Genomic DNA, 25,303 nt, shown 5'->3' on the forward strand with positions numbered 1-25,303 from the left:
ATAATACCCACCTCCCGTCAGGTTATGATATGCAAGAATTGTGAAACAACGTCAACACTCCAAATACGGAGCGAGCAGTACCAGGACTGGTGACTAAGAACGAAATAGAATAGGTAATAAAAACTGGTGTCAAGTGCAAATTGCCGGTTTCAGATGGAATATGCCCTACTATGCTGCAGAGATCAGGTGAAACGATTGTTGAAGGGCTTAGAACAATCTTTGATGGTCCTAATATGGTTTGGGAAAAATCGAAAGCACACAGTAGTTGCATATAATTCATTAAACAATAAACGCGCTGACAGAAGAGCAGGGCTGTAAATGTTTAAGATCATGTGCAAATTGTACAACATTAAACTCACAAAGTTGCCTATGTCTTAAGGGAGATGAGTCGTGAGGTAACGATGACGTCACATGCTTATATGTTAGCCCTTGTTGGAAGTGTTATCGATGTTGATGGTAATTTGCCGGATTTAGAACCGATACGTTCCGGTAACAAGCACCATTAGGGTACTAGCACGATCATCACGTGAGCGATTTAATGTGACTATATGGAACAGTCTAGACGAAGATGCTTCATAATTTCTTTTAAAGGTATTTACACCTCCTAAGTCGCACTGCAGCGAATATGGGAGCAAGGCACGCACGATTTAAATTGATCAATGCAGGGCTGCGATTATCTCAGTACCTCCTACCACTAAACTGGTTAAGAACGGATTCAAAACTTCTGCAAAGGGAGAAATTATTAGTTTTAAGGACACCACAACGTTAAAGGTGCCATTGGAAACCACTAAAAAGACCTCAGTATTACCTACTTTTACTGCAGTAGTTCTGCGCTGGTTCGGAACAAGTGCGATTCACTGCAGGGTATAAACAGAACTATATCGGAAAAGGTTTTATTTGCAATACGAAGATATAAAGAATATTTAGGCTTTTATTAAGTTTAGAAAAAAGTCATTAAACAAATACGGTCCGCAAAATTTTGTATAGAAAATGTAGCATAGCTGCTACACTGGCTAATTTGTCAATTATGACTTTTTTATTGCTGTAGCAAGAGTTTGGGGAATTTAGTTCACCGTTTGCTTTTCGTTCCTTCAAACTGTTTAAATTGTATTAAAATAACCACGTAAGTAGTAACGGCTGAAAAAACCTGAAATTACCAATTTTTAGTTAATTTTAGATAAGCAAAAAATTAACGTCTACAATATCTCATTACGAGTTTTACCTTGAAACATGTTGTATTGTCGAAAGCGAAGAAACCATAAGCAGTAAATTGTACATCCTGTCTTATACTCTTCATAAAGAACTTATCTATCTGTTTAAAAGAAAAGGAAAGACAAATTATTTATACAAATCCTTCAAAAAGTTGCTTACCACAAATTGATTCTCACTTGCATATCCATAGATAGGCGAGAGTACTTTGATGGTTTATTTGCATAAAAATATATTTTTAGAATAAGAAAACTAATAGAAAAGCAATAAATTTGGAAACAAGTGTACAGAGAAAATCAGATCTAGAATAACTATCACTCTCCCTACGGGGTTAAAAGTTGTAATGGAAAGTTAAAACGAATGGACTATGGTACGCAGTCACCATAAGAGTCTCATCGGGTGAAAAGGGCCCATTACTAGAACGCCCTATTATGATGCGGGAGAGAAGAGCTATCAATCTCTGCACCACTAAATTTCGTCCTATTGCGAGTTCGTACATGGCTTTTTGCTATTAACCTCAAATTTTTGAAAAATCACTTTTTGTAAAATTGGAAAAAACTCGCTTTCGAACAGTAACATGACTTTAAAATATTAGAAATGTGTTTGAGGCAGAGCTGTGCAGTAATGAATATACTTGGAAATGGTAATTGGACATTAACAAGTATTTCGTAATTAAAAACAACATCGTTTTCTATTTCCTGATCAATTATTTCAAATACTTTCAATGGTTTTCAATTATTTGTAAATATCTAGTGAACTAAAAAAGACAAAGGAGTTCGGGTAACGGAGTTAGGATAATTTTGAGATGCAGAAATCAGAAAATAATACATCCGTTCAATAAAATAATTAGCTTGACCTCTAAAATGGTTTTCAAAGTAACATATTTTATTTTATTTTCTTTATTGACATTAGAGAAAAATTATAAACTTTACAAACGGCGATGTTTACTGGGACATGTATCTGAATTTCACTTCTTCATCAGCTGGCTTCCCGGGAGCTGAGTATTTGGCTCGAAACTCCAACATTCACACTTTATACCAGGGATGCACCTTAAAGTTAAGCTAATCGTTTATCAAAAAATGTCCACCGTTTCCGTTGAAACACTTCGAAATATTATCGATAAAGGAATTATCCAGATAAATTGTATCTCGTTTTTAACCGAAACGAAAAGCTTTCGTTAACGTTAAAAACGTTAACAAACACGTGATACTTTATGTTTGAATTGTGCTGGCAATGCTATAGCCATGGTGAAGCCGTAAGGTGGTAACAGCGAGCGGACATACACACAAACTCCATGTAATTTGTTTGTGTAATTCGTTGGTGGTAATGTCAGAAATATTCTGAGAAATGTTCGTACTGTCAAAATTCATGAGAAAAGTTGCAATCAGCTTGGCTAATGCTTTCACCTTTAATGACTCCGCCATCAATCAGCTTTGTCAACATAGTTTGAAATTAATAATCAACATAAACGATTTGATTTCGTTTCGAAATGACTTTGTTTCGTTTATTAACGTTAATTATCGTAACGAAATTATATCGGTTCGTTGGTTAAGCATGCCTGCTTTATACAAGTCAGGTGCCTTTATCCACTCAGCCAAATGAATGCCCCACTGCTCGCTTTGCAATTGGTCTCTAAGTGTTACTTTTTTGTTGCTAATCCTTTATTCACCATTTAGGCACATACTAATTCTATATGCTTTTTAATACTAATTGTGTGGAATAATTATAAGCGCGTCCTTAAAAGCTTAATAACATTGGTTTATAGCATTTCTTTTATAAGCAGTAATTCCGCTGTTTACTATTATATCAATATTATTATCTGTATTTAATTAGCGAAACATGCTCAAATTGCTTTATACAATTGTTTTTGTTATTGATAATAGAGAACAAGTAAAGGGTGTAACCGAACATTATATACTCAGCGTGAGCTTCAATTGTACATTTCATTTCAGATACATTATTTTTCTGCATAACACGTGGCACCGCCCATTTAAAAAAAAATTTTTCCCCATTTCCTCTTACAGTAAAACTTGATAAATGAAATATCATTGATTCAAAACTATTTTTTGCTAAGTTATAGCTTATTATTCCAGTCTACGACCCTTTTAAACCTGTTTTATATCTAAGTTGACGTGGTCTTTAACCGATCCCGTCCATTTTTACAAGAAATATTTTCTGCTATAAGGAAAAAATGTGTACACAACTTCATTACGATATGTTAATTTTTCTTCGAGTTATGGCTCCCGAAACATAGAAAATTGCTTAGTCATAAAAGGGGCGGTGCCACACCCATATTTTAAATTTGAAGTTTTTCCTATTTATTGTTATAAATCCACTAGGGAAATGAAATACCACTTTGAATGAAATAGCTCTTGTTTGCAAAAATATAGCTTATTCTATTCGTCCACGGCCTTTAAAAATCTCTTATACAAAATTGGGAGTGATCCTTAACCGATTTCGTTAATTTTTCTTCAAAGCATTCCTTATAGTAAAGGCAACCTCTCTGCCGAACTTTGTCACGATAGGTTTAACGATTTTTGATTTATGATTAATAATATTTGTAAAATTGATTTTATCACAAGTGGGCGGTGCCACGCCAATTTAAAAAAATGTTTTGAAGTTTTTATCAAGAGTCTCAATATCCGAGCACACGTCAAATTTCAACATTGTAGGTGACTTATTTACTAAATAATCAGGTTTTTTGTGTTTTCGAAAATGTTATATATATAAAAAGTGGGCGTGGTTATCATCCGATATCGCTCATTTTCAATACCAATCTATTCTGGATCCAGATAAGCTCGTGTACCAAATTTGGTGAAGATATCTCAATATTTACTCAAGTTACCGTGTTAACGGACAGACGTACAGGCGGACGGACGGAAATGGCTCAATCAAATTTTTATACTCAGTTGAGCAGAGCTCACGGAGTATATTAACTTTGATTGGATAACGGTTAGTTGTACAGGTATAAAGGAATCGAGATAGATATAGACTTCCATATATCAAAATCATCAGTATCGAAAAAATATTTTATTGAGCCATGTCCGTCCGTCTGTCCGTTAACACGATAACTTGAGTACATTTTGAGGTATCTTGATGAAATTTGGTATGTAGGTTCCTGGGCTCTCATCTCAGATCGCAATTTAAAATGAACGATATCGGACTATAACCACGCCCACTTTTTCGATATCGAAAATTTCGAAAAACCGAAAAAATACGATAATTCAGTGCCAAAGACGGATAAAGCGATGCAAGTTGGTAGGTGGGTTTACCTTATGACGCAGAATAGAAAATTGGTAAAATTTTGGACAATGGCCGTGGTACCGTCCACTTTAAAAACAAGGTAATTGAAAAGTTTTGCAAGCTGTAATTTGGCAGTTATTGAAGATATCATAATGAAATTTGGCAGGAGTGTTACTACTATTACTATGTATGTGCTAAATAAAAATTTGAAAAATCAGATGAAGAAAACGCCTACTTTTAAAAAAAAATTTTTTAAAAGTCAAATTTTAAAAAAATTGCATATTTTTACTGTATATAAGTAAGTTATGTCAACATTTAACTCCAGTAATGATATAGTGCAACAAAATAAAAAAATAAAAGAAAATTTCAAAATGGGCGTGGCTCCGCCCTTTTTCATTTAGTTTGTCTAGAATACTTTTAATGCCATAAGTCGAACAAAAATTTAAAATTTTTTTTGAAATTTGGTAGTGGCATAAATTCTATGACGGTAACTGTTTTCCGTGAAAATGGGCGAAATCGGTTGAAGCCACGCCCAGTTTTTATACACAGTCGACCGTCTGTCCTTCCGCTCGGCCGTTAACACGATAACTTGAACAAAAATCGATATATCTTTACTAAACTCAGTTCACGTACTTATCTGAACTCACTTTGTATTGGTGTAAAAAATGGCCGAAATCCGACTATGACCACGCCCACTTTTTCGATATCGAAAATTACGAAAAATGAAAAAAAATGCCATAATTATATACCAACTACGAAAAAAGGGATGAAACATGGTAATTGTATTGGTCTGTTGACGCAAAATATAACTTTAGAAAAAAACTTGGTAAAATGGGTGTGACACCTACCATATTAAGTAGAAGAAAATGAAAAAGTTCTACAAGGCGAAATCAACAGCCCTTGGAATCTTGGCAGGAATACTGTTCGTTATATTCCATATATAAATAAATTAGCAGTACCCGACCGATGATTTTCTGGATCACCCTGGTCCACATTTTGATCGATATTGCGAAAACGCCTTCACATATACATCTAAGGGCCACTCGCTTTTAAAACCCTCATTAATATCTTTAATTTGATACCCATATGGTACAAACGCATTCTAGATTCACCCCTGGTCCACCTTTATGGCGATATCCCGAAATGGCGTCCACCTATAGAACTAAGTCCTACTCCCTTTTAAAATACTCTTTAATACCTTCCATTTGATATCCATGTCATACAAACACATTCCAGGGTTACCCTAGGTTCATTTTCCTACATGGTGATTTTCCCTTATTTTGTCTCCTAAACTCTCAGCTGAGTATGTAATGTTCGTTTGCACTTGTTTTTTTTTTCGATACTTATGATTTTGATATATGGAAGTCTATATTTATCTCGATTCCTTTATACCTGTACAACCAACCGTTATCCAATCTAAGTTAATATACTCTGTGTGCAAAGCACGCTGAGTATAAAAATTACAAAGCTTACATACGGCGATGGTTACTAGGGCATGTTTCTGAATTTCACTTGAGTTCGAAATCTCCAACATTCATACTTTATACTAGTGTAAAGGCAGATGCCCCCATACGCAGCCATATGAATGCCACGCTGCTCACTTTGCAATTGGTCTATAAGTGTTGCCTCTTTTTCTTACCTCTCTCATTACCTTGTCGCAATGGGTTGTCAGCAAAGTTAACATGCAAGCATAAAGTGGTATCCAGGATGTCGTAAATATAATATAACTAAAATTATCATCATTTTCAAAATCGTACAAGAACGCTGAATAAATGCAGTAGAGTAAACCATAGAAGGCATATAATAGAAATGCCAATAAACCCAAACTAGCGTAGCTTTTTATCATTTTATATATATCCAGTAATTCGTTATGTAAACCATATATCAATTTTGAATTCTCCACAAATTTTCGTAAATTTAATTCGCTGTGCCTCAGCGCATCTCTTGCCCCCCACAATCGATGAGCTAGTCTAATATTCATATATGAGTCCGATTGTAGATTACTTTTTGGTTGTAAATCCTTATTATTATTATATTGCATTATTAATTGATTAACGTATTGGAAACGCTGCGTAAGTAAATGTAAAAGTGCCGTAATAAATACAACAAAAAGGCAAGATTCCATATTCTCCAATTGATAAACGATTAGATATAAACAATAATATATGGAGAGATAATTCGCTGAACGTTTAACAAATGCTACCGTTACAAAGCTTATATAAGCCAAAACTAAGGTTAAATAGAGATTATATGGATGTTTGTGCTTTAATTGCATATGCGCTGGCGTTTTATCATAATTTTTTAGTAGTTTATCAATTTTCATAAAACTATTAATTATTTCTAGAAACTTTGTTTCACTACTGGCACAGGACCAAGAAATTGTTAATCCGGTGAGTAAACCAAATAGCACATCTAGCACATTACTAACGCCATCCGTTTTGCTGCGACCGAAAAGTATTTGTATAATTGTTGGTGATAGAAGAATGCAAATATGTAATAAATTTAATGTAATTTTACAACAAATAATTCCGCGATTAATACGTAACCAAGCGGATTAGGCGCTGCAATCTCATCGTAGTTCACTGTCGTGTAGAATGGTATTAAGCCAATTGATTTTAATACTATTAAAATCCTATCGAGATATAAGAGTATAGGATTTGTGTGTGCTTTTGGTGAATTTTGTCTGTGAAGACTCTTCGTAAAGGAGATGCGATTACTGTTTTGCATTTTGCGCTGACCTTTTATGACTAATGCGCGTTTAACATTCGAAGCGCATTAACTATCAACTAAAAATTAATTTAATTGATCAAGTTTATCATATGCTAACATTGTATAATATTAATTACACTGTACAACATTAAATATGCAACGAAAGGACCACAGTACTTTTCTGGAAGGTGATGTCGCACAGAAACATTTTTCAAAACAAGCTTATAGGCCAGCTTACCTACTTAGTTTTATTTTGCATTTAATTAGTAAACTTGTCACAAGGTATTCTTAGGCAATATTTGCAGAATCCTGCAGTGTTTAAGCTTAGATTTCTAAGGAACATTTGTCTTAAAAAGAAAAGTAACATTTCATACTAACACATGAAAACTTAATCATTTCTCTTTCTAACTGCCACTCCCGAAATATCCGCCCTTTGAAAAAGCTTCAACGTATTTCATATCAAATACACTCGATCCACTAGAAGTGATTTCTAGATGATGAGTGATGACAGATAAAAATTAAGAGTTTTTCATACCATATTACCGTCATGCTTCTACTTGAAACACACTCCGGTTCCACATTCTCGCCATGACCACGGCGCATGTCTACCCCATGAACAAATGAGCCAAGATCACGCATTCCGGAATGGTTGTAGTTGTAGATAATCGAATTTGAAAAAAAAATGTTTGATGATGTAGCGCTTTTGAAATATTTCGATTTATTAAATATCTCTCACATTTCACTACCAGTGTTCGGAGTATTTAAAACTGTTACTTGAGTAAAAGACTACACAGGAGTGAAAATTATATTTTCGGCGAATATTTTTTCTTCCTTTTTTGAAAGCAGGCGAACACCTGACATCAAATTGATTTGGTGGCTTGGCAAACCCTTCGATTGTGTTTCTACCATGAAATGTTTCTCAGCAAAAAAGTTAACTGCCTTATCAGATGTACATGGATTCGGCCTAAATCGTGTAGGATTAGCAATTATGGTTCCCATTATCACACCACGTTCTGAAAGAAAAGTGGGCTCTATCTATCTCCCCGGACATTTATCGCGATAAAATATTATAATTATTTTCGGGTTTACCATACATATTTCATGCTCTTTTAATGACGGAAGGTTTCAAGACGGGTGCATCCAACTATGGGGAAGTGAGAATGCCAATATCCCGGCTAAAAAAGGTGCCAAGTAATGACGGGATACCCGCCGAGCTGTTCAAGCATGCAGGCGAAGAGTTGATATAAGATAAAGAAGCAAAAAAGGTCTCGTGGTAAATGAAGCGAAGTACTTGCTATAATCGTGGCCCTTTTAGCCACGTCACTGTTGACGGATATAAATTCGAGGTTGTGAAGGATTTCGTCTATTTGGGAAGCAGCATTAAAAGCAAAAACAATGTTGGTCTAGAAATCAGTCGGACACCTGCAACAAGTGGTACTTTAGGCCATTGAAAAGTAAAGTCCTCCCTCGATGAACAAAAATCTCGCTCTACAAGTCACTCATCACATCTGGCCTGATGTATGGCTCGGAATCATGGAATTTGTAGATAGAAGATGAGATGTCTCTTGAAATATTCAAGAGAAATGTTCTCCGGAAGATTTATAGTCCTGCCGACGGCGAGTATCGAAGCAGGTATAATGATGAGCTATATGAGCTTTTTGCTGATATGACGATAGTGCAGCGAATAGAAACAGAAAGCTTCGCTAGCTAGGTCATTTATGCGGATGGACGAATACGAAAGTGATGACCTTCACTGAGTTGGGAGAGACAGTAGGGGGAAGATTTGACCTCGCTTGGTGCTCCCAATTGGCGACTGTTATCGCAAAATTGGGTCAGCTGACCTCACTGACTCAAAGTTTTTAATTTTTATATAAAACTTCAAGAAGTGCAATGTGTGTTGAATTTTTGGCAGGATTTACAGATCGCGTCCGGACATATTTTTTTCTTACATTTTACTGCTTCTATTTTCAACTCGACCCAAATAAACCTTTGAGATAAAAGATGTAGTAGGAGGTAAGATCGGAGAAAAATACTCCGATTGGAATAAAATCTGAACACTGCGTCAGCAATGAAACATGTTGTCAAAAGCGTGACTTCACGCCGAGAAAATGTATTTCACGACTATGATTTTGTGCTCTCTCATTTTTTAATGCGGCATCTGGTTATTGGTTCATGTGTGCAAGCAGCATTCAGAACCTTGAGTAAATACCCCAAATATACGTTGCCAACAATTTCAGTTCGACCCACCTTTCCTTTCTCTTTCTTAATTGAGGTTTAGTGTTTACAATCCTTCCCTGGAAATAGTTTACGAAACCATGGGCAACGTTTATGGCTGAATAAATAAATCATGTGTTTCTACCGGTCGTTTTGATTTTGCGAAACCCAATTTCAAAAAATGAAATGGAGAACTTTCTAAAATAGCTTAGCCTTAAAATAATTCACACGTGGATCAGAACGTTTTTTTATTTTAGTAGTATTATTTATATGTAACGAATTTTGGGAAATTCTGATTATTTTGCACATTATTCTATCGTTCGAAACGCTGAACTCTCGAATAACTCAAATGTTCAGTATCGCAATAACTCCTTTATTTACAACTTTACTGTAGTAGTACTTGACAATTACAATACTCGCGTACTTCACTCATAGCGTGTTAAAATCAAACTGATTCCTGAATTCTCAGCTTTCGCTGCTTTTATACTATCAGTTACCTCGTTCGCTCATTTCCCTAAGATCTAGACGATTTATGAACATGCCTTCTAGAACAGTTGTATGTCATGCTTGGTTATTTAGCTATATATGTACATGTATATCTGTAGTAGGCATACTAAATAGACACTGTCTTCTGGTGTCACAGGCTTGTAAGTAAGGTTTCATCAGTAACAGCAGGTACAGGAATTGCGAGCTGCAGAAATAAACGGTTTGAGCACGTTCTGTGTTCATATTCTGCGCTCGCCAGGGCAAGGCTCCAGAGTTATAAGATCTCGAGGCAGCAAGTAAGCTAGGTTCTAGAAAATTTCTAGTATTTGCCAAGATAATGAAGTTATTCTATAACACAAGTCCAGGCCCCTGATTGGGGCTCTTACGTTTGGTCGTCAACCAAAATCCGGTAACACTATGGACACATACAGTTTATGTGAGGTCTTTATTGACCGGCGAGTTCAACCTAACCGCTTTCGGTGCTTAAAACACGTTGCATTGAAATAGGTATTAAAATATATTATTCATAAGTGGCCACTGTACGACTTGAGGGAGACGTATTTACTTTGCTAAAACAGTGTTTTGGTAGGTGGGTTGACCTTGTGACGCAGAAAAGAAAATTTTTAAACTTTGAATAAAAGGTGTGGCACCGCCCACTTTTAAAAGAAAGTAATTTAAAAGTTTTGCAAGCTGTAATTTGGCAGTCGTTGAGGATATCGTGATGCAATTTGGCAAGATCGTTGCTCCTATCGCTATATGCGTTACAAATAAAACTTAGCAAAATCGGATAACGAACACGCCCACTTTTAAAAAAAAATTTGTAAAGTAAAATTTTAACAAAGAATTTAATATCTTTACAGTATATAAGTAATGTATGTCAAAATTCAACTCCAGTAATGATATGGTGCAACAAAATACAAAAATAAAAGGAAATTTAAAAATGGGCCATAAGTCGAACAAAAATTTATCAATCCATGTGAAATTTGGTAAGAGCATTTCTTCTATTATGGCAACTGTTTTCTGTGAAAATGGGCGAAATCGGTTAAACCCACACCCAGTTTTTATACACATTCGACCGTCTCTCCTTCCGCTCGGCCCTTAACACGATAACTCGAACAAAAATCGATATATCTTTACTAAACTCAGTTCATGTACTTATCTGAACACACTTTATCTTGGTATTAAAAATGGGCGAAATCCGAATATGACCACGCCCACTTTTTCGATATCGAAAATTTCGAAAAATGAAAAAAAAAAAATTCTATACCAAATACGAAAAGAGGAATGAAACATGGTGATTGGATGGGTTGTTTAACGCAAAGTATAAATAACTTTAGAAAAAACTTTGTAAAATGGGTGTGACACCTACCACATTAAGTAGAAGAAAATGAAAAAGTTCTGTAGGGCGAAATCGAAAGCCCTTGGAATCTTGACAGGAATACTGTTCGAGGTATTACATCCATAAATAAATTAGCTGTACCCGGCAGATGATATTCTGGGTCACCCTGGTCCACATTTTGGTCGATATCCCGAAAACGCCTTCACATATACGACTAGGGGCCACTCCCTTTTAAAACCCTCATTAATACCTGGCCACCGTGGTGTGATGGTAGCGTGCTCCGCCTACCACACCGTATGCCCTGAGTTCACGCCCCGGGCAAAGCAACATCAAAATTTTAGAAATAAGGTTTTTCAATTAGAAGACAATTTTTATAAGCGGGGTCGCCCCTCGGCAGTGTTTGGCAAGCGCTCCGGGTGTATTTCTGCCATGAAAAGCTCTCAGTGAAAACTCATCTGCCTGCAGATGCACAAAACATGTAGGTCCCGTCCGGCCAATTTGTAGGGAAAATCAATCTTCGGAGGTTATCGCGCCTTGCATTTATTTTATTTTTATTTTTATAATACCTTGAATTTGATACCCGTATCGTACAAACACATTCAAGAGTCACCCCTGGTCCACCTTTATGGCGATATCTCGAAAAGGCGTCCACCTATAGAACTAAGGCCCACTCCCTTTTAAAATACTCAATACCACCTTTCATTTAACACCCATATCGGTCAAACACATTCTAGATTCACGCTTGGTCCACCTTTATGGCGATATCTCAAAAAGGGGTCCACCTATACAACTAAGGCACACTTCATTTTAAAATACTCATGAACACCTTTCATTTGATACCCATAACGTACAAACACATTCTAGAGTCACCCCTGGTTCACCTTTATGGCGATATCTCGAAAAGGCTTCCACCTATAGAACTAAGGCCCATTCCCTTTTAAAATACTCATTAACACCTTTCAGTTGATACCCATATCGCACATTCTAGAGTCACCCTTGGTCCACCTTTATGGCGATATCTCGAAAAGGCTTCCACCTATAGAACTAAGGCCACTCCTTTTTAAAACACTCATTAACACCTTTCATTCGATACCCACATCATACAAACAAATTCTAGAGTCACCCCTGGTCCATCTTTATGGCGATAACTCGAAAAGGCGTCCATCTATAGAACTATGGCCCACTCCATTTTAAAATACTCTTTAATACCTTCCATTTGATACCCATGTCATACAAACACATTCCAGGGTTACCCTAGGTTCATTTTACTACATGGCGATTTTCCCTTATTTTGTCTCCAAAGCTCTCAGCTGAGTATGTAATGCGCGGTTACACCCGAACTTAGCCTTCCTTACTTGTTTTTTATATTTTTCTTATTAATTTTTGTATTTTAGCTTTAAACGTTTATAGGTTAATAGCTCTTCCACATAAATAAATGGTACAGGTCGTTAAGCACAGCCGAAAATATCCCTTACTTTATTTTTGTAAATTAGTAGCATATCAGCACAGTTTTCGGCGCGCGAGTGATAACGGTCTATTTGCTCAGTAAATACACAAACAAACTAAGAATAGCTTAATGTTAAATTATTTATTTAGCTAATTTGCTATTAGGAAACATTAATTAATTACTCAAGGCTTGTTGCAATAGATTTTCAGTTTCATCGAAAAATTGATGGACAAATGTTCGCTCAACTAAAGGAAGGACGTTATAGTGCATTTATTTTAAGGGCAAAAATTTAAGAAGTTTTTTAATTTAATCGAGCTAAGCATTTGTAACAAAAGCAATATGTTCAAAGCAAAGGCAACAACACAAGAATCAATAATAAATTTAAAAAAATTACGTAAACGTAAACGCCAGCGTGAACTCACAACTGCATACAACACATTCGCTGAAATAAAATGGCTAACATTTATACTCAAAATTTTTGGATTACTGCCAGTTTATAAAATTATAGAAAATTTTAAAATCGCTATACCACAGCCCGAAAATGGAAAACCAAATATAAGAGTGCTTTATACTAAATTTGTGTATTTCCTATCAATTTTAGGGATTTTCATAAATTTCTATTTGCATGCTGAACTATCTGAAGTTTTAAAAATCATAATCATAAGTAACTTTGAAAGATTCAATCAAGGACTATTTTCTTTTGTAAGCATTTTATCATATTTGATAATCGCTGTCGTTTGCGCTATAAAATCACAAAAATTTTTAGATTACGTCAATAATTTTTTAAAAATGGATCAACAATTACAAGAATATTCACAAAAACGCAACAATGCACGTTTATTAAATGAATCTGCATTTTATAAAAAATATTTAGTAATCTTACTTATTTTTCAAATTTTCTCTTTCACTTTAATTAACATGAGTGATTGGAATCATTTTTCCATTATTTTGCAATTATTTTATATAGGCCAAACTTCGGTGACGTATTGTTTTATACTTTTCACTGCGATTTTATGTCATTTGCTCAAAAAACGTTTTTGTTATTTTAATGAAATTTTAAAAACTTACACTAATGATCAATGGCTTTATGATAATCGTAGAAAATCTTTTCATAAGCAATACGAAAGTGAGCGCACACTTATGGAGCAGCAATTTGTTGACGATAGTTCATTTATATATCGTACCCATTATGAAATGCTGCAACTTTTTTATCAACTTAATGATTATGTTGGTTTTGCGTTAATGACTTATTTTTTTAATATATTTTTTTTAACGTCGGTATCATTATATCGTATTGCCTATGATCTAAAAGGTAATCAAACATCTGCCATTACGTTATGGTTCTTTACGGTTGCATTCTTATATTTCAATATTTTATTATTTGTGACACGTTCGTGTGGAAATCTTGCAAGAGAGGTGAGTTTCGTTTAATGCAGATTCTGTTTTATGTTTTCTCAAAATCATTTCGCCTTCTCATCTCTCTCGTGGGAGTGTGTGTTCTATTTACCAAATAGTTTCCAATAAATAAGGAAAGGGTTAAGTGTGACATTTTTTCCAGAGAAGAAAACAGCATTAAATTGAATAAACCATGATAAAAATATTACCAGGTAAAACCGGTGAGAGGCAAATGGCGTTTCAAAAATTTTAAAACTCTCACTGTTCTTAGATTTTTATTTTAGTTTTTTTTTTTTTTTTCATAACAAAAACAAAAAACAAATTAAAGTTATTGTTGTTACATGAAAACTTTACAATTTTATGCAGATAAGAATTTTCGGTCGTCTGATGGAAGTTTTTTTGGTGGGCAAGAATTCAAACAGCCAGCCGCATTCCAGACTTTCCAGCTCACACATTATTTTCTAGTTTCCCGCATCATGCCACGATCCCCTTATGAAGGATTTTCTTCCACAAATTCTTTAGGAATTTATATCTCAGAAGAGATCAAGGGCCAAGCTTCACTTAAAATTTAGAGTATTCCTACCGATTAGAACAATTAGGACTGTGATATAAACTGTAAGATTTAATAATTTAGGCGTAAAGTTTTAATGTTAAAAATCTATAATTATGTACAATATGGAATTTTGTTGTCGCAGACGAAGAAACCTAATTATCGTTAAAGGTTATAATGAACTTATAAAGTGTTATATTTCTTTACAGTCAATTTGTTTTTTACTTTTTAATTGATTTTATTAACCATTAACCAATAATAAAAGCTCATTTTTAAGAAAGTTTTTTTCTTTAATTTTATTATCTAAAAAGTTTTTTTTTTCTTTAATTTTATTTCTATAATAATTCATTTAATTAAAAGAAAACACATGATACTATTCAGTTTAGGGAGGAAGAAGGATAGGCTAAGTGTCACCTTTGTCCATATGTAAGGTATTCGCGGACATCGATACAATTTTGAAGGGGGTCGGATATATCATATATTTTGTGACCATTTCGGGACTACTTTGACACCGTTTCGTGAACATTTGGAAATTATGTTGGAACCAGTTCGCGACAATTTCAGGTTCGCTTCCAAACTATTTTAGGTATCATTTCGGGACTAAAGGCAGACTTCAAAATATCACCTAGGTAAAGAGAGTAAACATGACAGGGCATATGAAAGTAATAAGAAAATGTATAGAAAATTGCATATTACTACTACGGTATTTGTGGTACAGAATGTCTTCGAAGGGACTTATCCTCGAGGAGTATCCTCATTATTTCCCACAGCCTTGCGTGCCTTGCTGTCTTTCACACTAACTTCTCATATAGTAAATGAATGCAGAAGGAGCCATTAGCGATGTGGGAGTCAAAATGGATGTTAAGATGGATTGCCGGGACGTCCATTTATAGAACATGAACACGACCTAGCCAACTAGCGTGCTTTAGCAGCATTCAATGGCCTAGAGCCCTTCTGAAGATTGATAAAAGCACACACAAGGGAAACCATAAGTAACTGAGAAACAAAGCAGTCCAGACAACATTGGATTAAATGCCCAAGGCCTTGGCTGTCACGCTCATTTTCCAAAATACTTAATTGTTATTTGTATTTGTTATTGCATTGTCCCATTTTTCGAAATTTTTCGTATCAAAACAACAGGCGTGATTACTACCTGATTACGATCATTTTCACCACGAATGCTGCTTCAGCTTAGCCCGCGTACTATATTTGGTTTTGTTGTTGTTATTATAGCGATAAAGACACTATCCGATGGCTTTTAGGAGTCTTATCGATTTTGATGGTCCTTTGCCGGATACAGATCCGGTACTTTCCGTTAAAAGTAATATTAAGGTACAATTTCGAGCATATGGGAAATTGTTTTTGTGACCATATAGAACCTTTTAGTCCATCCGGCCCCTCACGCCCCTAATCACTGAGAAACTTAGGTGGCTGGTGTTTTCATACCGATTTCAACCATTTAACAAAAAAGCATGTGTTCATATAATAGCAAGGACAACCTCCGTCCCAATTTCAACATGTTGTCTACAACGGCTTTTGATTAAAGGCTTGAAAAACTTTTAAATTTTCTTCTCCTTAATGTGGACAGTCCTAATCCCATATTTCTGAATTTAAGAAAATTTATTTTTATAATGTATGTATTGTGGCGAGGACAACCTTTATGCTAAATTTCAACTCGATATCTTCAACGGGCTCCAATTTACGGCTTGAAAAACATCCAAATTGCCTTCTTCTTAGTGTTGGAAGTGCCACGCACATTTTGTGAAATTTTCCGCGTCATAAAGTCAACAAAACGTAGCAATTTTCCTTACTTTAGCGGTCGTTAGTAAAGAATTGTCTAATTATTTCCATTCTTCGAAATTTTCGATATCAAAAAAGTGGGCGCGCCTATCAATCGAATTCGCCATATACCAATTTGTTATGGGTCCTGATGAGCCGGCATAACAATTTTCGTAAAGATACTCAACTTTAACGGGTGGCTGGACTTACGGACGGTCATGCCTCAATCAAAGTTTGTTCCGATGCTCTAAATTTTGATATAAGGAGTCTTTATCTATCTCGATCCAAAACCATTAAGCATTACCGTTATCCAGCCAAAATTATAATCTCAATATTCAGACTAAGAGAGCAAAAGATTTTGAAAAAAGTTTTGACTAATTTCTGATTATAGACTTTTTTTATATTTTGTTCACCTGTATTATATTCGATATTCACTTTGGAGGTAAATCTTTATTTTAGAATTTCCGAAAATTGCTTCAAACCCTGTATACATAGCTTAGTTTGATTTCTAGTGTATCAGCTGCTTAAGCATACTTTTAGGCGCAAAAGTTATAATGTGTGGGTTTGTTTAGTAATTATTAGGTATGCAATATTTTGAATAACTACATCAAATTAATACGAAAATCATAGAGTATTTACTTAATTTGTATATTTGATGGGTATATTTGATGGGCTTATTGTAATACTGTTTGTTCATCGTTCTTAGTAAACGTACGGTGTTGTGTTAAGAAGGAAGTACAAACTCAGTATTTTAAACTCAATCGACATGCACAATTTGAACAAAAAATAAATAAATGTAAGGCGCGATTTGGGACGAGCTTCTCTTCAAATTTGCTTCGTGCTCCTTTCAATATCAAAAACTTCATGAACGCCTCTCTACTAGGTATGCCGACGGCGAATGTGCTGACTCTGCATTTAGGGGGAAATTATGTATAACGCAACGAGTAATTTTTCACGTGTGTACTAAATTCCTTTCATATAAGAGGATTCATTCACTTCAGTGAGTAACAGTAAAGCTAAATGTATTTGGTATTGTATAGTGGTGACTATGAATGTGAGAGGCTCCGACGCAAAATGTCACTGCGTCATACATAATCTGGCCCTAAGTTTATATAACTATAAAACAATGTTTTCCTGAAGTATGAGCCTTTGAAAATTGTTTCATCGCTTCGCTGCTGGGTCTTTGAGTTAACGCTGCTAAAATAATGTACAACAAAATATTTTTATTACTTACAGGCTGTTGGCATAACAAGAGTACTAACAAGAGTTTATGGTCGCATTCCGCAAAATAAAAAAGTAGTAAGTATCCAAGCGAATGTTTTGTAAATAAAATATCATCATAGAGTGAAGCTTGAAACACAATGCCCTGACGCCGCGAAATAAACACGACGAACATCGTCTTGTCAAAAATAGAATCCACATAAAGGTGAACACAATGAACGCGCCCAGAGCGAAATTTACGCGACGCCATTTTGCGACGATAGATTTATTTATATCGTCGCCCTGGGCGATGACGACAAACATCCCAAGAGTTGCTGCTGCTCAATTTTTTAAGTATAAAAAAAGAAAACATAATATCCAAAAACAAATTTGTTTTCTTTACATATAATTTTTAATTTAATTTCTTAACATTTTTGTTTTGTTTTGTTAATTTCTTAACATTTTGGGCGTGTTTTAGCAGTCAAGTGCTAAAGCAGAGAATTTAACCCTAGAAAGATGACGTTATTTTTTTACTCTAGAAGGATAACGTACGTCTGAGAGACATGTTCAAGTTTAAGGACCCTAAAGATAAAAAACAAAAAACCTACATTTTTTTTTTAATCATTTATTTTATATATATTCACTTGTTTTAAATGTTTTTTTTTAAGAAAACTATTGTTTTTTTAATATATTAAAAATTAAGTTTGACATGTCTTGGACTTACCCTTACAAAAATCGCTCTTTTTCGAAGGACCTCAGGTAAAGCGGAAAAATTAAAATAAAATACGTTTTCTTGTAATTCAATTGTATGAATTTACTGTTTTAAACTATACTTAGGCAAAATTACATATAAAATTTGTAGTCACGTAAAAGATAACCATACGTCTCTTGGACGTATTTTTAAAAAACAATCGTATATATTTCAGCAACCCAAAAAGTTACTACTGAAAAACACCACCCACTAACAAGCTGGCAATGGTAGCTGAGAAAACTGAGAATGAGAATGTTCTCTCTTTACGATTGTGGGAGACTGAGAGAAAAATTAAAACGACGTACGTCTCACAGACGTACGTTATCTCGCTAGGGTTAAAAAGTTTTAATTGTTTTCATCTTTATTTCTAAATAATGGCCACTCTGAATAAACAGCGTCAATTTCGCCCGGCATTGTATTTTAAGTAGACGAAATGTCTGGGCGTAATTCGAAAAATGTCATCACCCGACGCAGCGTATATCGTCGTCGCTCGGCATTGTGTTTCAAGCATGAGGTTAACGCCACCTCATCACTTATAAAACTTATGAAACGGTTTTATGTAAAAATATGAGAAAACAAGGTACAAAATGAAAAATCTGATTCGGTTTTCATATTAAGCGAACCGAAAACCTTACAAAACCAATAAGATCATTTTTGCATCTGGACTTTTTTCAACTTCTTTCGATTTATGTAATTAGCCAATTCAAACGCTTTGAAATTGGAGAGGTATCACCATAGTCATCACAGTTTTGCCTACCGCAGTTTTCAGAGCCATAGTAGTTTTTCAAGTTTATGAGAATCGGGTGTGATTATACTCTACAGCAAGTTCTTTTTGATAGTATGATTGACTAGACAGCTGACTTCTTTGCTAAGATAGGCAAAAATATTGCAAAACCTTCTCAAAACCTTTTTTTTTTTTTTAATTTGAACATCAGAAGTATTTTCAGTTATTTTTAGTTCATACATAACTGTTAATACTTTACATTTTCTTTATTTAGTCAATAAATTTCACCTACTTTTCCAATTTTTGGCAGATTGATAAATTTTTATTGGCGAGCCTTAGAGACAACATAAAATTTATGGCTTGGAAATCATTTTCCATTAACAACTCAACGCTTTTTAAGGTAAATTAAAATAATTGTAAATTACATCTAATCTAATATCTAATATCTAATCTAATATCTAATATATATTATAAATGGGAAAGTTTGGATGTTAAGATGTTTGGATGTTTAGATGTTTGGATGTTTGGATGTTTGGATGTTTGTCCAGACGTTTGTCTTTGTGACTCAATAACGCAAGAACGGCTGGACCGATTTGGATGAAATTTTGCACACATATAGCCAATAGTCTAGAAGGATCTACTAGCTATATATTTTTCAAAAGGGGCGTGGTCCCCGCCCCCTAGTTACAGTTATAATTTAATTATTATATTTTTTCGTCTTTGCGACTGAATCACGCCAGAATGGCTACACGGATTTTGATGAAATTTGGGACACAGACAGTAGTCTACTAGCGAAATTTTTTTCGAACATGGAAAGAGGGGTGGGGGTTCCACGACCCTTCGAGAAATTATTTTTCATAATTTTTACACATTATAACTTTACGTATACTGGCCTTCACCAATATCACAGACTCAAGGGGTCAAATAAGTCGAGGGCTTACAAAGTAAGCAGTGACACCCTCCGCCCGCCCCCCTTTATCCCCCCTCTGGTGTAAAATCCATAAATTGTTATAACTCAATCTAAATTTTCTCCTAAATCAATAGTTTTTGGTATCTGGTACATACAGAACGAGATCTAGACAATTTTGGAGGAACGATCAGTGGTCCTCTCCTCTACTCCCGCCATCCGCCCTCCATCAATTGTTTTTATTGGCACGCTTTTATTAGCTTTACCTGTATGTTTCTATCTAACTTTTTATTCGCTCCAATGCGCCTGCTGCCTTATTAACATGGTTTTATAATTAGCTTCACCTTATTTGTAATCCCGTAAGGGTCATATCGAGACCCTTCCGGGATCATTTCTGGATGGTTTTCGGGATCGGTCCGGGATTACGCCGGGGTAATTTCGGGACTTTTTCGGGACTATTTCGGGATCATTTTGGGACCCTTCCGGGATCATTTCTGTATAGTTTACGGGATCCGTCCGGGATCCCGTCGGGGTTATTTTGGAACATTTTCGGGACTATTCCGGAATCATTTCGGGACTATTTCGCGATCATTTGGGGACCCTTCCGGCATCATTTCTGGATGGTTTTCGGGATCCGTGCGGGATCTCGTCGGGGTCATATGGGGACTTTTTCGGGATCATTTGACGGCTCTTCCGGCATCATTTCTGGATGGTTTTCGGGATCCGTCCGGGATCCCGTCGGGGTGTTTTCGGGACTTTTTCGCGACTAATACGGGATCATTTGGGAACCCTTTCGGCATCATTTCTGGATGGTTTTCGGGATCCGTCCGGGATCCCATTAGGGTAATTTCGGGATTATTAGGGGATCATTTGGGAACCTTTCCGGCATCATTTCTGGATAATTTTCGGGATCCGTCCGGGATGCCGACGAGGTCATTTCGGGACTATTTCGGGATCATTTGGGATACCTACCGGCATCATTTCTGGATGGTTTTTGGGATTCGTCCGGGATCCCGTCGTGGTCCTTTCGGGACTTTTTTTCGACTAATACGGGATCATTTGCGGACCCTTTCGGCATCATTTCTGGATAGTTGTCGGGATCCCGTCACGGTCATTTCGGGACTATTAGGGGATCATTTGAGGACCTTTCTGGCATAATTTCTCTATTGTTTTCGGAATCCTTTCGGGATCCCGTCAGGGTCATTTTGGGACTTTTTTGGGGCTAATACGGGATCATTTGGGGATCCTCTAGGGGTCGTTTCGTGACTTTTTCTGTTTTATTTCGGGATCATTTGGGGACCCTTCCGGCATAATTTCTTGATGGTTTGCCGGATCCATCAGGGTCATTTCGGGACCATTTTGGGATCATTTGGGGACCCTTCCGAGATCATTTCTGGATCCGTCCGGGATACCGTATCCCGTTTCACATTCCCATTTCGGGATTTTTTGTTACTTTTCCGGGATAGTTTTTGGACCCTTCCGGGATCATTTCTGGATCTGTGCGGGATCCCATCTGGGTAATTTCGGGACTATTAGGGGATCATTTGTGGACCTTTCTGGCATCATTTCTGGATAATTTTCGGTATCCGTCCGGGATGCCGACGAGGTCATTTCGGGATTATTTCGGGATCATTTGGGATACCTACCGGCATCATTTCTGGATGGTTTTTGGGATTCGTCCGGGATCCCGTCGGGGTCATTTGGGGACTTTTTCGCGACTAATACGGGATCATTTGGGAACCCTTTCGGCATCATTTCTGGATGGTTTTCGGGATCCGTCCGGGATCCCATTAGGGTAATTTCGGGATTATTAGGGGATCATTTGGGATCCTTCCGGAATCATTTCTGTATGGTTTTCGCGATCCGTCGTTGATTCCCTCGGAGCCATTTCGGAACCTTTTCTGGAGTATGTCGGGGTCATTTGGGGACTTTTTCGGGATCATTTGGGGGCTCTTCCGGCATCATTTCTGGATGGTTTTCGGGATCCGTCCGGGATATCGTCGGGGTCATTTGGGGACTTTTTCGGGATCATTTGGGGGCTCTATCGGCATCATTTCTGGATGGTTTTCGGGATCCGGCCGGGATCCCATCAGGGTAATTTCGGGACTATTAGGGGATCATTTGTGGACCTTTCCGGCATCATTTCTGGATAATTTTCGGTATCCGTCCGGGATGCCGACGAGGTCATTTCGGGATTATTTCGGGATCATTTGGGATACCTACCGGCATCATTTCTGGATGGTTTTTGGGATTCGTCCGGGATCCCGTCGGGGTCATTTCGGGACTTTTTCTCGACTAATACGGGATCATTTGCGGACCCTTTCGGCATAATTTCTGGATAGTTGTCGGGATCCGTTCGGGATCCCGTCACGGTCATTTCGGAACTATTAGGGGATCATTTGAGGACCTTTCCGGCATCATTTCTGGATAGTTTTTGGAATCCTTTCGGGATCCCGTCAGGGTCATTTCGGGGCTTTTTCGGGATCCTTTAAGGATGGCTTTCAGGATTCGTCCGGGAACCCGTCAGGATAATTTCTGGACTTTTCCGAGACTATTTCGGGATCATTTTGGGACCTTCCCAAGATCATTTCTGGATGGATTTCGGGATTTGTCCGGGATGCCCTCAGGGTCATTTTGGGACTATTAGGTGAGCATTTGAGGACCGTTCCGGCATCACTTCTGGATGGTTTTCGGTATCCGTTCAGATTCCTGTCGGAATAATTGCGGGACTTTTTCGGGATCATTGGGGTCCCTTCCAAAATCATTTCTGGATGGTTTTTGGGATTCGTCCGGCATCCCGTCGGGGTCATTACGGGACTTTTTCTCGAATAATACGGGATCGTTTGCGGGCCCTTTCGGTATCATTTCTGGATAGTTGTCAGGGTCTTTTCGGAACTATTGGGAGATCATTTGAGGACCTTTCCGGCATCATTTCAGGTTAGTTTTCGGGATCCTTTCCGGGTCCCATCAGGGTCATTTCGGGACTTTTTCGGCATCATTTAAGATTGGTTTTCAGGATTCGTCCGGTATCCGTCAGGGTAATTTCTGGACTTTTCCCAGACTATTTCGGGATAATTTTGGGACCCTCCCAAGATCATTTCTGGATGGATTTCGGGATCTGTCCGGGATGCCGTCAGGGTCATTTTGGGACTATTAGGTGATCATTTGAGGACCTTTTCGGCATCACTTCTGGATGGTTTTCGGTATCCGCTCAGGATCCCGTTGGAATTATTGCGGGACTTTTTCGGGATCATTTGGTGTCCCTTCCGGCATCATTTCTGGCTGGTTTTTGGGATTCGTCCGGCATCCCGTCCGGTTCATTTCGGGACTTTTTCTCGACTAATACGGGATCATTTGCGGGCCCTTTCGGCATCATTTCTAGATAGTTGTCGGGATCCGTTCGGGATCCCGTCAGGGTCTTTTCGGAACTATTAGGTGATCATTTGAGGACATTTCCGGCATCATTTCTGGATAGTTTTCGGGATCCTTTCGGGGTCCAGTCGGGGTCATTTCGGGACTTTTTCGGGATCATTTAGAGATGGCTTTCAGGATTCGTCCGGGAACCCGTCAGGGTAATTTCTGAACTTTTCCTAGACTATTTCGGGATAATTTTGGGACCTTCCCAAGATCATTTCTGGATGGATTTTGGGATCAGTCCGGGATGCCGTCAGGGTCATTTTGGTATTAGGTGATCATTTGAGGACCTTTCCGGCATCACTTCTGGATGGTTATCGGTATCCGATCAGGATCCCCTCGGAATCATTGCGGGACTTTTTCGGGATCATTTGGGGTCCCTCCCAAGATCATTTCTGGATGGATTTCGGGATCTGTCCGGGATCCCGTCAGGGTCATTTAGGGGTGCGTTCGAGATCCCGTCAGGGTCATTTCGTGACTTCTTCGGGAATATATCGGGATCATTTCTGGATGGTTTATGGGATCCGTCCATGACCCCTTAAGGGTCATTTCGGGATTATTAGGTGATCATTTGAGGACCTTTCCGGCATCACTTCTGGATGATTTTCGGTATCCGTTCGGGATCCCGTCGGAATCAATGCGGGACTTTTACGGAATCATTTGGGATTCCTTCCGGCATCATTTCTGGATGGTTTTCGGGATTTGTCCGGGATCCCGTCGGGGTTATTTCGGGACCTTTTCGGGGCTAATACGGGATCATTTGGGGATCCTCTAGGGGTCGTTTCGTGACTTTTTCTGTATTATTTCGGGATCATTTTGGGACCCTTTCGGCATAATTTCTTGATGGTTTGCCGGATCCATCAGGGTCATTTCGGGACCATTTTGGGATCATTTGGGGACCCTTCCGAGATCATTTCTGGATCCGTCCGGGATGCCGTAGGAGCCATTTCGGGATTTTTTGTTACTTTTCCGGGATAGTTTTTGCACCCTTCCGGATCATTTCTGGATCTGTGCGGGATGCCATCTGGGTCAATTCCGGACTATTTCGGGATCATTTTGGAATCCTTCCGGAATCATTTCTGTATGGTTTTCGCGATCCATCGTGGATCCCCTCGGAGCCATTTCGGAACTTTTTCTGGAGTTAGTCGGGATAATTTAGGGACCCTTTCTGGATATTTTCTGGATGGTTTCTGAGATCCGTCCGGGAGCCCGTCAGGGTAATTTCGGAACTTTTTCGGGACTATTTCGGGATCAATTTGGTACCCTTCATGCATCATTTCTGTGTGGTTATCTGGATAAGTCTAGAATCGTGTCGTTGTCATTTCGGGTTTTTTTGGAACTACTTCGGGAACTTTTGGAAACACATCCGGGGCGTTTCTGGATGGTTTTCGGGATCCGTCCGCGATAGCGTCGGGGTCATTTCGTGGCTTTTTCTGGATAATTTCGTTATCATTTTGGGATCCTATCAGGTTATCAGCTCATAAAGTTCTTTTTTTTACTCAATTACAAAAATAAAATGCTTTAGACAGAAAAAAAATTTTAAACAGATAACTTTATAAGCAGGCTAACGTGAATAGCCCACATATTTCATTTTCTCCTTGCGGACGGGGCCGCGGGTAAAGGCTAGTATATTATAAATGGGAAAGTTTGGATGTTAAGATGTTTGGATGTTTGGATGTTTGTCCAGACGTTTGTCTTTGTGACTCAATAACGCAAGAACGGCTGGACCGATTTGGATGAAATTTTGCACACATATAGCCAATAGTCTAGAAGGATCTACTAGCTATATATTTTTCAAAAGGGGCGTGGTCCCCGCCCCCTAGGAACAGTTATAATTTAATTATTATATTTTTTCGTCTTTGCGACTGAATCACGCCAGAATGACTACACGGATTTTGATGAAATTTGGGACACAGACAGTAGTCTACTAGCGAAA

At 37.4% G+C, this 25,303-nt stretch overlaps 1 pseudogene; it reads right to left on the bottom strand.

The window, feature by feature from the left end:
* Positions 1-1,069: 1,069 nt before the first annotated feature.
* Positions 1,070-7,179, bottom strand: LOC137241847 (gustatory and pheromone receptor 32a-like; annotated as a pseudogene).
* Between the last annotated feature and the right edge of the window lie 18,124 nt (positions 7,180-25,303).

The sequence above is a fragment of the Eurosta solidaginis genome, chromosome 2, assembly GCF_040869045.1.
Source record: "Eurosta solidaginis isolate ZX-2024a chromosome 2, ASM4086904v1, whole genome shotgun sequence".
Classification (NCBI taxonomy): Eukaryota; Metazoa; Arthropoda; class Insecta; order Diptera; family Tephritidae; genus Eurosta; species Eurosta solidaginis.